The following is a 9,009-nucleotide window of genomic DNA, read 5'->3' as shown; positions in this document are numbered from 1 at the left end:
GTGACTATACTGATGTTAGAGTAGTAAATACGGATTTTGAAGTTTATTTTAAGAAAATGAGATCTTTGAGTAGTTTGGATTAGGAGTGTAAAATTATTGTCTAGTAGAGTAACACACAGAGGGGGGGTAAATGAGTAATTTTAAACAAATTATAATATAAGGATTGAAATTGACCATTTTGCGCTTAGTCATGTGGAGAGCACATGCCTTTTTATTTTTATAAAATAAAAAAAAAATAATGTGGTCTCTCAAAAATTATAATATAAGGATTGCAATTGACTATTTTGTGCTTGGTCACGTGGAGAACACACACCTCTTTATAAAAAATAAAAAAAATAACGTCGTGTCTCAAAAAATGCACATCACATACAATTATAAAATATGGAATGCACATTCCTCGATTTTGAAACTCAATGAGGCAATGTGTAAAACACATTATATGTTGGGGGTAAAGTATAATAAATCCAAAAAATTGATCATTTTGCCCTCGATCACGTGGAGAGCACATGTCCTTCTGTTAAAAAAATTAATACCGTCTCTCAAAAAATGTATATTGCATGCAATTATAAAGGTTGGGAGGTACATTACTCGATTTTGAACTCAAATGGGCAATGTGCAAAACACGCTATAGGTTGGGGGAGTAAGTGTATTAAACACTTTTTAAATTTTGATAAACATTAGAAATTGTTAATCAAGACTCCTATGAAATAGAATTCAATGCAATGATTAATTTATTATAAATATAGATTTGTTATTGCATTTGAAAAAAATTAGATTGTAATAAAATCTTATTTTAAAAAAATATTGTTAATATCTTCCAACAAAATTATTTCAAAAAGTATAAAAATAAAGCATTTTAATTTTTAAATATTGATATGCATATATCAAATTGTTAAATATAACAATCTGAACACGTGTATTATTTATTTTTCTATAATTTTTTTTCAAAATTTTTCCTATATATTTCTTTTTTAGTTTTTGTTAATTTTATCTCACCTATATTTTGTATTAAAATATCCACCGATCTCAATATATTATGACCGATATTTTTTATATATCCCAATATATTTATAAAATCAAGTTATTGATATATCTACAAAAACTGATATTTTCATCATTGATCTCAACATATTAATATAATAACACAAAAATAAAATAATTCACATATAAAAATAGATGAGGTTTTAATGTGATTCTACTTTAACGCTAGTATGTTAGTGTAAAACTAGAATGATAAAATAATCTACACACAAAGGAATGCCATATTTTTATGTAATTTAACTAATAATTCTTACATCAATGGATGATAGAAAATCATTGGAGTATATCATAAAGAATATTTTAGAGAATAGAGAAAAAAACAAAAACAAAAAACAAAAACAAATACTATTGCATTTTGAAACATCTAATGTTTTCCTATTTCTTTTATTTATACTTTGAATTGCAAGCCCTCAATCCACCAAGTGTCTTCTACTCTTTCCCATACCTCGATCTACCATATATAGTTGTTACAAACTCATCTCCATCTTATCACAATCTTTTCCCTCTTGACCTAAACTATTTATAAAAATAATTGTAGTGATTTTTCTTACTTTATAAAGAACTTTATTATTATAATGATATTTTTTTTATCCTTAATGTTGGTTACAATATGGATAATATATTATATATCAATTGAAAATTTAAGGCACTCTTTCGTATAAATAATTGTTTGAGATAGTAATTGGACCATTTAATTTACTCATGGACAAGGGAATAGTATCATTTCAACAGTTTTATCAGAGAGATACAAGTATGCTGGGATGAGCATTATTTTTTAAGCCTTTAAAGTCAAAGACTTAAATTGCTGCAAGACCTAGTTTTTTCCATATCCTATGATTTAGTCCACAAGGGTATAGTCTAGACAGGACATGGAATGTCATGATAAATTATTAGACTTTGTTTTCTCCTCCAAGAATGAAAAGAAACCTTTGTGGTACCTTCGTTCATATTGGAATTTTAGACCCTAAAACCAGTTGGTAAGTTACGTAAAAGTTGAACATAAGTTTGAACAATTAAAGATTAATTATCTTAGGCTGCGGTCCTTAGCATTCACCCCAAGTCCGTAGTGGACATTGACCCTCTTCCATTTAGCTATCCTAGTGGACCCCAAGTCAGTAGTGGACATTGACCCTCTTCCATTCAGCTATCTTTGTGGACAAAGAGGAGAAAGAGCGTGTAGGAAAAAACATTGAAAATTAAACCGATTTTACTTATAATGTTTTTATTAATTGATAGTTTTATTATTATAAATGTTTTTAAAGAGAATAGTCACGTGATGTTTAGATATAAATTAAAAAAATTTCTTTTAACCGTGTTTTTGGTAATATATTATATAACAGTCAGGATAATGTCAAATGGGAATAGAGTTCTCAAGTTAGTAGCTGGTGAGGATATCAGAAAGTTCTTCCTCCTTTCGGAACATGTCACACTTCCTCGTACAGTTTCTAATGTTCACATCGTAACCTATAAAAAAATGTTCATCATGTGTCAAAAAGGGCAAAGCATTTCCATATTGACTTCTAGCAACCACCATGTAGGTGTCAAATGTCCTAACCACATCAGCCAACTAAATCTTCCCCCCAGGCACCTAATTTGTTCTATAAGTAGACTAATTCACCATTCTGTTGGATAGAAGGGAAACTCTCCCTCTTACACATTGATCATAACATAATCATGTGCAATGTCATTACTCAATTTCTTTCCCTCCTTCTACTCTCTGGGTTTTTGTCCCAAGGAACAATTCAACTCAGCTCATGTATTGCCAATCAGAACATGGATTGCCTAGAACTAGAGAAGGAAGCACTTCTCAAGTTCAAACAAGGCCTCACAGATCCTTCAGGTCTGCTGTCATCTTGGGTCGGAGAAGATTGTTGTAAATGGAGAGGAGTTAGCTGCTATAACAGGACTGGACGCGTCATCAAGCTCAAACTTGGCAACCCATTCCCAAACAGTTTGGAGGGCGATGGAACAGTTAGCGAGTTGGGCGGTGAGATCAATCCTTCTTTGCTCAATTTGAAATATCTGAATTATCTAGACCTCAGCATGAATAATTTTGAAGGAATGGAAATCCTAAAATTCATTGGATCACTTGGGAAGTTGAGATATCTCAATCTCTCTGGAGCATCCTTTGATGGTATAGTCCCTCCAAATATTGCAAACCTCTCAAACTTGCGCTACCTTGATCTCAACACATAATCTATCGAAACCAAACAAGAATGGCCTAGAATGGCTGTCAGGCCTTTCTTCTTTGAAGTACCTTAACTTGGGAGGTATTGATCTCAGCAAGGCTGCAGCCTACTGGCTCCAGACCGTTAATACTTTACCGTCTCTTTTGGAGTTGCACATGCCCAACTGTCAACTTTCCAACCTTCCTCTTTCTCTTCCATTTCTCAATTTTACCTCTCTTTCCGTTCTTGATCTCTCAAACAATGGGTTTGACTCCACCATTCCTCACTGGTTATTTAATCTCAGTAGCCTTGTGTACCTTGATCTCAACTCCAACAACCTCCAAGGTGGACTCCCAGATGCATTCCAAAACTTCACTTCTCTCCAGCTACTTGATTTGTCCAAGAATTCGAACATTGAAGGAGAGTTTCCAAGAACACTGGGAAATTTGTGCTATTTGCGGACATTGATTCTTTCTGTTAACAAACTTTCTGGTGAGATAACTGAGTTCCTCGATGGCTTATCTGCATGCTCTTACAGTACCTTAGAGAATCTGGATTTGGGATTCAATAAACTGACTGGAAACCTACCAGATTCACTGGGGCATCTTAAGAATTTAAGATATCTTCAATTACGGTCTAATTCATTTCGCGGTCCAATTCCAGAATCAATTGGGAGCTTATCCTCTTTACAGGAATTGTACCTCTCGCAGAATCAAATGGGTGGGATCATCCCAGACAGCCTTGGACAACTCTCATCACTGGTCGTGCAAGAGCTCAATGAGAACTCGTGGGAAGGTGTCATAACAGAAGCTCATTTTGCCAACCTCTCAAGCTTAAAGCAGTTGTCTATTACTAAAAGTTCTCCAAATGTTTCTTTGGTTTTCAACATCTCCTCTGACTGGGCTCCTCCTTTCAAACTCACATACATCAACCTTAGATCTTGCCAATTGGGTCCCAAATTTCCTACCTGGCTCAGAACTCAAAATGAGTTGACCACCGTAGTGCTGAATAATGCTGGAATTTCAGGTACTATACCAGATTGGTTATGGAAATTAGATTTGCAGCTCAGTGAACTAGACATTGCTTATAATCAATTAAGTGGCAGAGTTCCAAACTCATTAGTGTTCAGCTACCTAGCCAATGTTGATTTGAGTTCAAACCTCTTTGATGGTCCTCTCCCACTCTGGTCGTCTAATGTAAGTACACTGTATCTGAGGGACAATTTTTTTTCTGGACCGATTCCTCAGAACATTGGTGAAGCAATGCCCACAAAAAACCGTTTTTATTAAAATATTTTTTATAGAATTATGCCGGAAGGAGCCAAAAAAGGTGAGCGCCCCTGCGCTAGTAAGCTTTTTGGCTGAGCCCTATCTTGCTGCCTCAGACACCTTTCGGGTGGGTTGGAAAACTTTCATATCAAGGGGGTTAGCTCTATCGAACGAGGGTTAGGTTATCGAACAGATCAGGCTATCTATCAATCGATTTGAGATCGGCATAAAAGATAGGGATCGGATGGAGGAGATAAGGGTCCCGCCAGTAAGAACTCTCGATAAGGCGCCTTAATTTCCCAGATTTAGATATCTCTTGGAACTCTCTGAATGGTAGCATTCCCTTGTCCATGGGTAATCTACAGGCTTTGATGACCTTGGTCATCTCCAACAATCATTTATCTGGAGAAATTCCTCAGTTCTGGAACAAGATGCCTTCCCATGTATATTGTAGATATGTCAAACAACAGCCTTTCAGGTACAATACCAAGATCACTGGGTTCCCTCACGACACTCAGATTCTTGGTGCTATCCAACAACAATCTCTCTGGTGAACTTTCCTTCCCATCTGCAAAACTGCAGTGCCTTGGAAAGCCTTGATCTTGGTGATAACAAATTTTCTGGAAACATTCCATCCTGGGTAGGAGAAACCATGCCATCCCTGTTGATTTTAGCCTTGCGGTCCAACTTCTTCAGCGGTAATATTCCTTCAGAAATCTGTGCCCTTTCTGCGCTACACATTCTGGACCTCTCACACAACAATGTGTCAGGATTTATTCCTCCCTGTTTCAGGAACTTGAGCGGCTTCAAATCTGAACTTTCGGATGATGATATAGCACGGTATGAGGGATGCTTGAACCTTGATTCAAAAGGAAGAGCAATTGAATACTATCACAGTCTCTACCTTGTGAATAGTCTAGACCTGTCCTGTAATAACTTATCAGGAGAGATTCCTATAGAACTAACAAGCCTTCTGAAACTGGGAACCTTGAATTTGTCCAGCAATAATTTGGGGGGAACTATACCAGAAAAGATTGGAAACTTGCAGTGGTTGGAGACTCTCGACCTATCAAGAAACAAACTTTCTGGTCCAATTCCAATGAGCATGGCTTCCATAACCTTTTTGGCTCACCTGAATCTGTCACACAATAACTTGTCAGGGAAAATCCCAACAGGAAACCAGCTTCAAACCTTGATTGATCCGTCTATTTACCAGGGAAACCTCGCACTTTGTGGATTTCCTCTTACAAACGAGTGTCATGACAACAATGGAACAAATCCAACTGGGAAAGGAGAAGACAAAGATGATGAAGATGGAGATGACTCTGAGTTGCCATGGTTCTTTGTTAGAATGGGACTGGGATTCATCATAGGACACTGGGGAGTTTGTGGCACATTAGTGATCAAGAAGTCATGGAGATATGCTTATTTTCGCTTTGTTGACAAAATGAAAGATAGGCTCCTTCTGGCTGTGGCACTGAATGTAGCCCGTCTGACAAGAAAGGTGTAGGTGTTGGAAATAAACTGTCGCAGGTGAAGAAAATCTGGGAACATGCTTTAAGATGGAGAGATACTTCATGAAAACATCATTTCTCATAAATTGTAAACCTGCCATTTACACAAATAAATTTCTGTTTGGGAATTGTTTCTTATGATCTTGGTTGCTTTTAAATATTGTGTTAGCAGCAGCAATAATCAGCCAAACCTATTTTACAGTTAAAGCTTCATTACTGGCAGAGTCCTAGGCCTTGTTTATTTGTAAACTGACATATGAGTGGGCATCAAGCTTGTCTCCTAAACTAAGGTGGCTTTGAACATATTTTCAGTTGTAGACTGTCCATGAGATTTTCTCTAGGGAACTTTTTGGATTAACTAAATGCCTTTATTATTTGATGATTTACTGATTTGTCATCCTAATTACATAGGCATATAGCAATTTCCAGAAGAAAGAATCTATTTCACTGCGTTTCGGGTAAAGGGGAATATGTACTAGAAATTTGAATTTATGCCATACATGATACAGGTGCATAAAATTGCATTAAGCAATTTAAACTTTATCTCTTAACTTTTTGTTGTTCCAGTACTGGCATACTTGGTTCTTAATGGAAAATAACTACCTGATTGACTTGAGCAACTTAAAGTAAATACATGTTAGTTCTGATGTATGCCATGATATGCACATTACATTCATTCCTTTGTTTGCTTATTAACTATTATAAATGATGTTTGGCTATGATTGCAGCATTGAGCGAGGTTTTGGCTGTGTTCAAAAGGGGCCCAGGAGTAGGTCTCAAGAAAAAGAAGTCAGGAAAGAGGAAGAAGAAACCCTTGTGAGGAATATTTTAGTTACTGATGTGGCGTTGGAGCTGAAAAACGATCAACGGGACTAGAGGTTAGGTTGTGGCAGAGCAAAAGGAATGAAGGATTCTTTCAATATTTTACTACAGAAGAAATACCAAGAATCAATTTCTGTTTTTCTAGTGTTGTGAAAAAGGAACTTGTTGTTTATTACTGACTGAATGACTTGTAAATAACAATAATTTGAATGAACAAAATTCTACAATAATGTTGAAAAATAAATTAAGATAATGCTCCGTAAAAGCTGCTCAGTTTCCCTTATCCCTTTCCTTGGATTTCGCTAGATGAGGAAAGGCTGTCAACTTGTTGTAGGTTCTCAAATCCTGCCTGGTCAAGATCCCAACTACTGGAGACACCTGCAAGTGAAGGAAACAATCAGGTTAGTCATATTTACCTCAAAACTGTAGTTTCTCTCACAAGAAGGCCATTGTTATCATTAGTATGCACAAAAAAAGAAAAGAAAAAGAAAATGATTTAGCTGGGTAAATTTCTCTGTCACTTCCCACTCTGTTCTCCTTCTCTCTGGCAGGAACCACTTCTTCTTCAGCACTTTAACAAGGTGTGCTCTTAGCACAATTCCATGCAGTTCAGTTGCTCCTATGACCAGACCAACCGGTGGCTCCAGCCCTTCATCTACAACTGGGAAACCATTGTGCGTGGTGTTTCTCAGGACATCTACAAGGCGGGCAACCTTTTCCACTTCACCAAGGGTAACAACTTGTGGCTTGGCATCTGCATGCTCCCCAACAGTTAAATTTCTCATCCATGGCTCAGGATTCGCATCCAAGAGAGGCAGGCCTTTGAGCTGCAGTATTATCTCATAAATTTCTCATAATTTTTAATTTTTAAAATGAATGAATCTAAATATATTAAAAGAATTTAAGATAAATTTTTCTAAAAAATTTTATAAATATTATTAGAATTTTTAATATAGATTTTTTTTTGGATAAAAATTTAAATTTTTTGCAAATAGTAATGGACTTCAAGTCAAATAAGAAGAATTTTAAAATTTTGATCACTATTAGAAATTGACTTTTAATTACAAATATATATATATTTTTTTTTACGTTGAAACAATTAGATTGTAATATCTTCCAACAAAATTATTTCAAAAATATAAATATAATGTATTTTAATTTTTAAATACTGATGTACATATAAAGCAATTATATTGTTCAATAAAATAACTTAAACATATGTATTATTTCTTTTTCTACAATTTTTTTTGAAACTTTTCTTCTTCTTCTTCTTTTTAGTTTTTATTAAATTTGTCTCATCAATATTTTGTATTAATAAATCCACTAATATTTCCAATATATCTTAATATGTTTGTAAAATAAAATTATTAATATATTCGTAAAAACCAATATTTCCATCCATGATCCCAACACATTAGTATAATAACACAAAAATAAAACAATTCACATATAAAAGTACATAAGGTTTTAACCTGATTATACTTTAATACTAATATATATTAGTGACAGAAGGATAAAATAATCAATCATTCTTACATCAATGGATGAAAGAAAATCATTACAGTATATCACAAAAAATATTTTAGAGAATAGAAAAAAAAAAAAAAACAAACAAACAAATATTATTAAACCTTGAAACTTCCCATGTTTTCCCATTCCTTATATGTATACCTTAAATGGCAAGTCCTTGATTCACTGAGTGTCTCCAACTTTTTCCCATATCTCCATCTACTATGTATAATTATTACAAACTCATCTCCATCTCATGATAATCTTTTCCCTCGTGACTTAAAATATTTATAGAGATAATTATAGTGATTTTTCTTACTTTATAAGGAAGTCTATTATTATAATGATATATTTTATACATAATGTTCTTTACAGCATGGATTATATACCAATTAAAAATTTAAGGCACTCTTTAGTAAAGATCTCCTTATAAATAATTGTTTGAGATAGTTATTGGAGCATTTAATTTACTCATGGACAAGGGAATAGTGTCATTTTGAGAGTTTTATAAGAGAGATTTAAGTCTGCTAGGATGAGCATTCTTTGCCTCCATGCGAGGAATTAGTCAAATATAGGGTACTCACTTTAGATGAGCAAAGTTCCACAATACCCTTAAAATGGGTCCAGTATCTAAGTGCTTATTTTAACTTGAGTACAAGGGCTATGGAAGTCAATAGGACTTACTTA

General features: G+C 34.6%; 1 pseudogene; it reads left to right on the top strand.

Annotated features, from left to right (window-relative positions):
• The first annotated feature begins 2,814 nt into the window (after positions 1 to 2,814).
• LOC104877283 (receptor-like protein EIX2) lies at positions 2,815 to 6,029 on the top strand (annotated as a pseudogene).
• Positions 6,030 to 9,009: the final 2,980 nt, after the last annotated feature.

The sequence above is a fragment of the Vitis vinifera genome, chromosome 14, assembly GCF_030704535.1.
Source record: "Vitis vinifera cultivar Pinot Noir 40024 chromosome 14, ASM3070453v1".
NCBI lineage: Eukaryota > Viridiplantae > Streptophyta > Magnoliopsida > Vitales > Vitaceae > Vitis > Vitis vinifera.
Note: the sequence above shows the minus strand (reverse complement) of the source record. Positions and strands in the feature narration are given on the sequence as shown.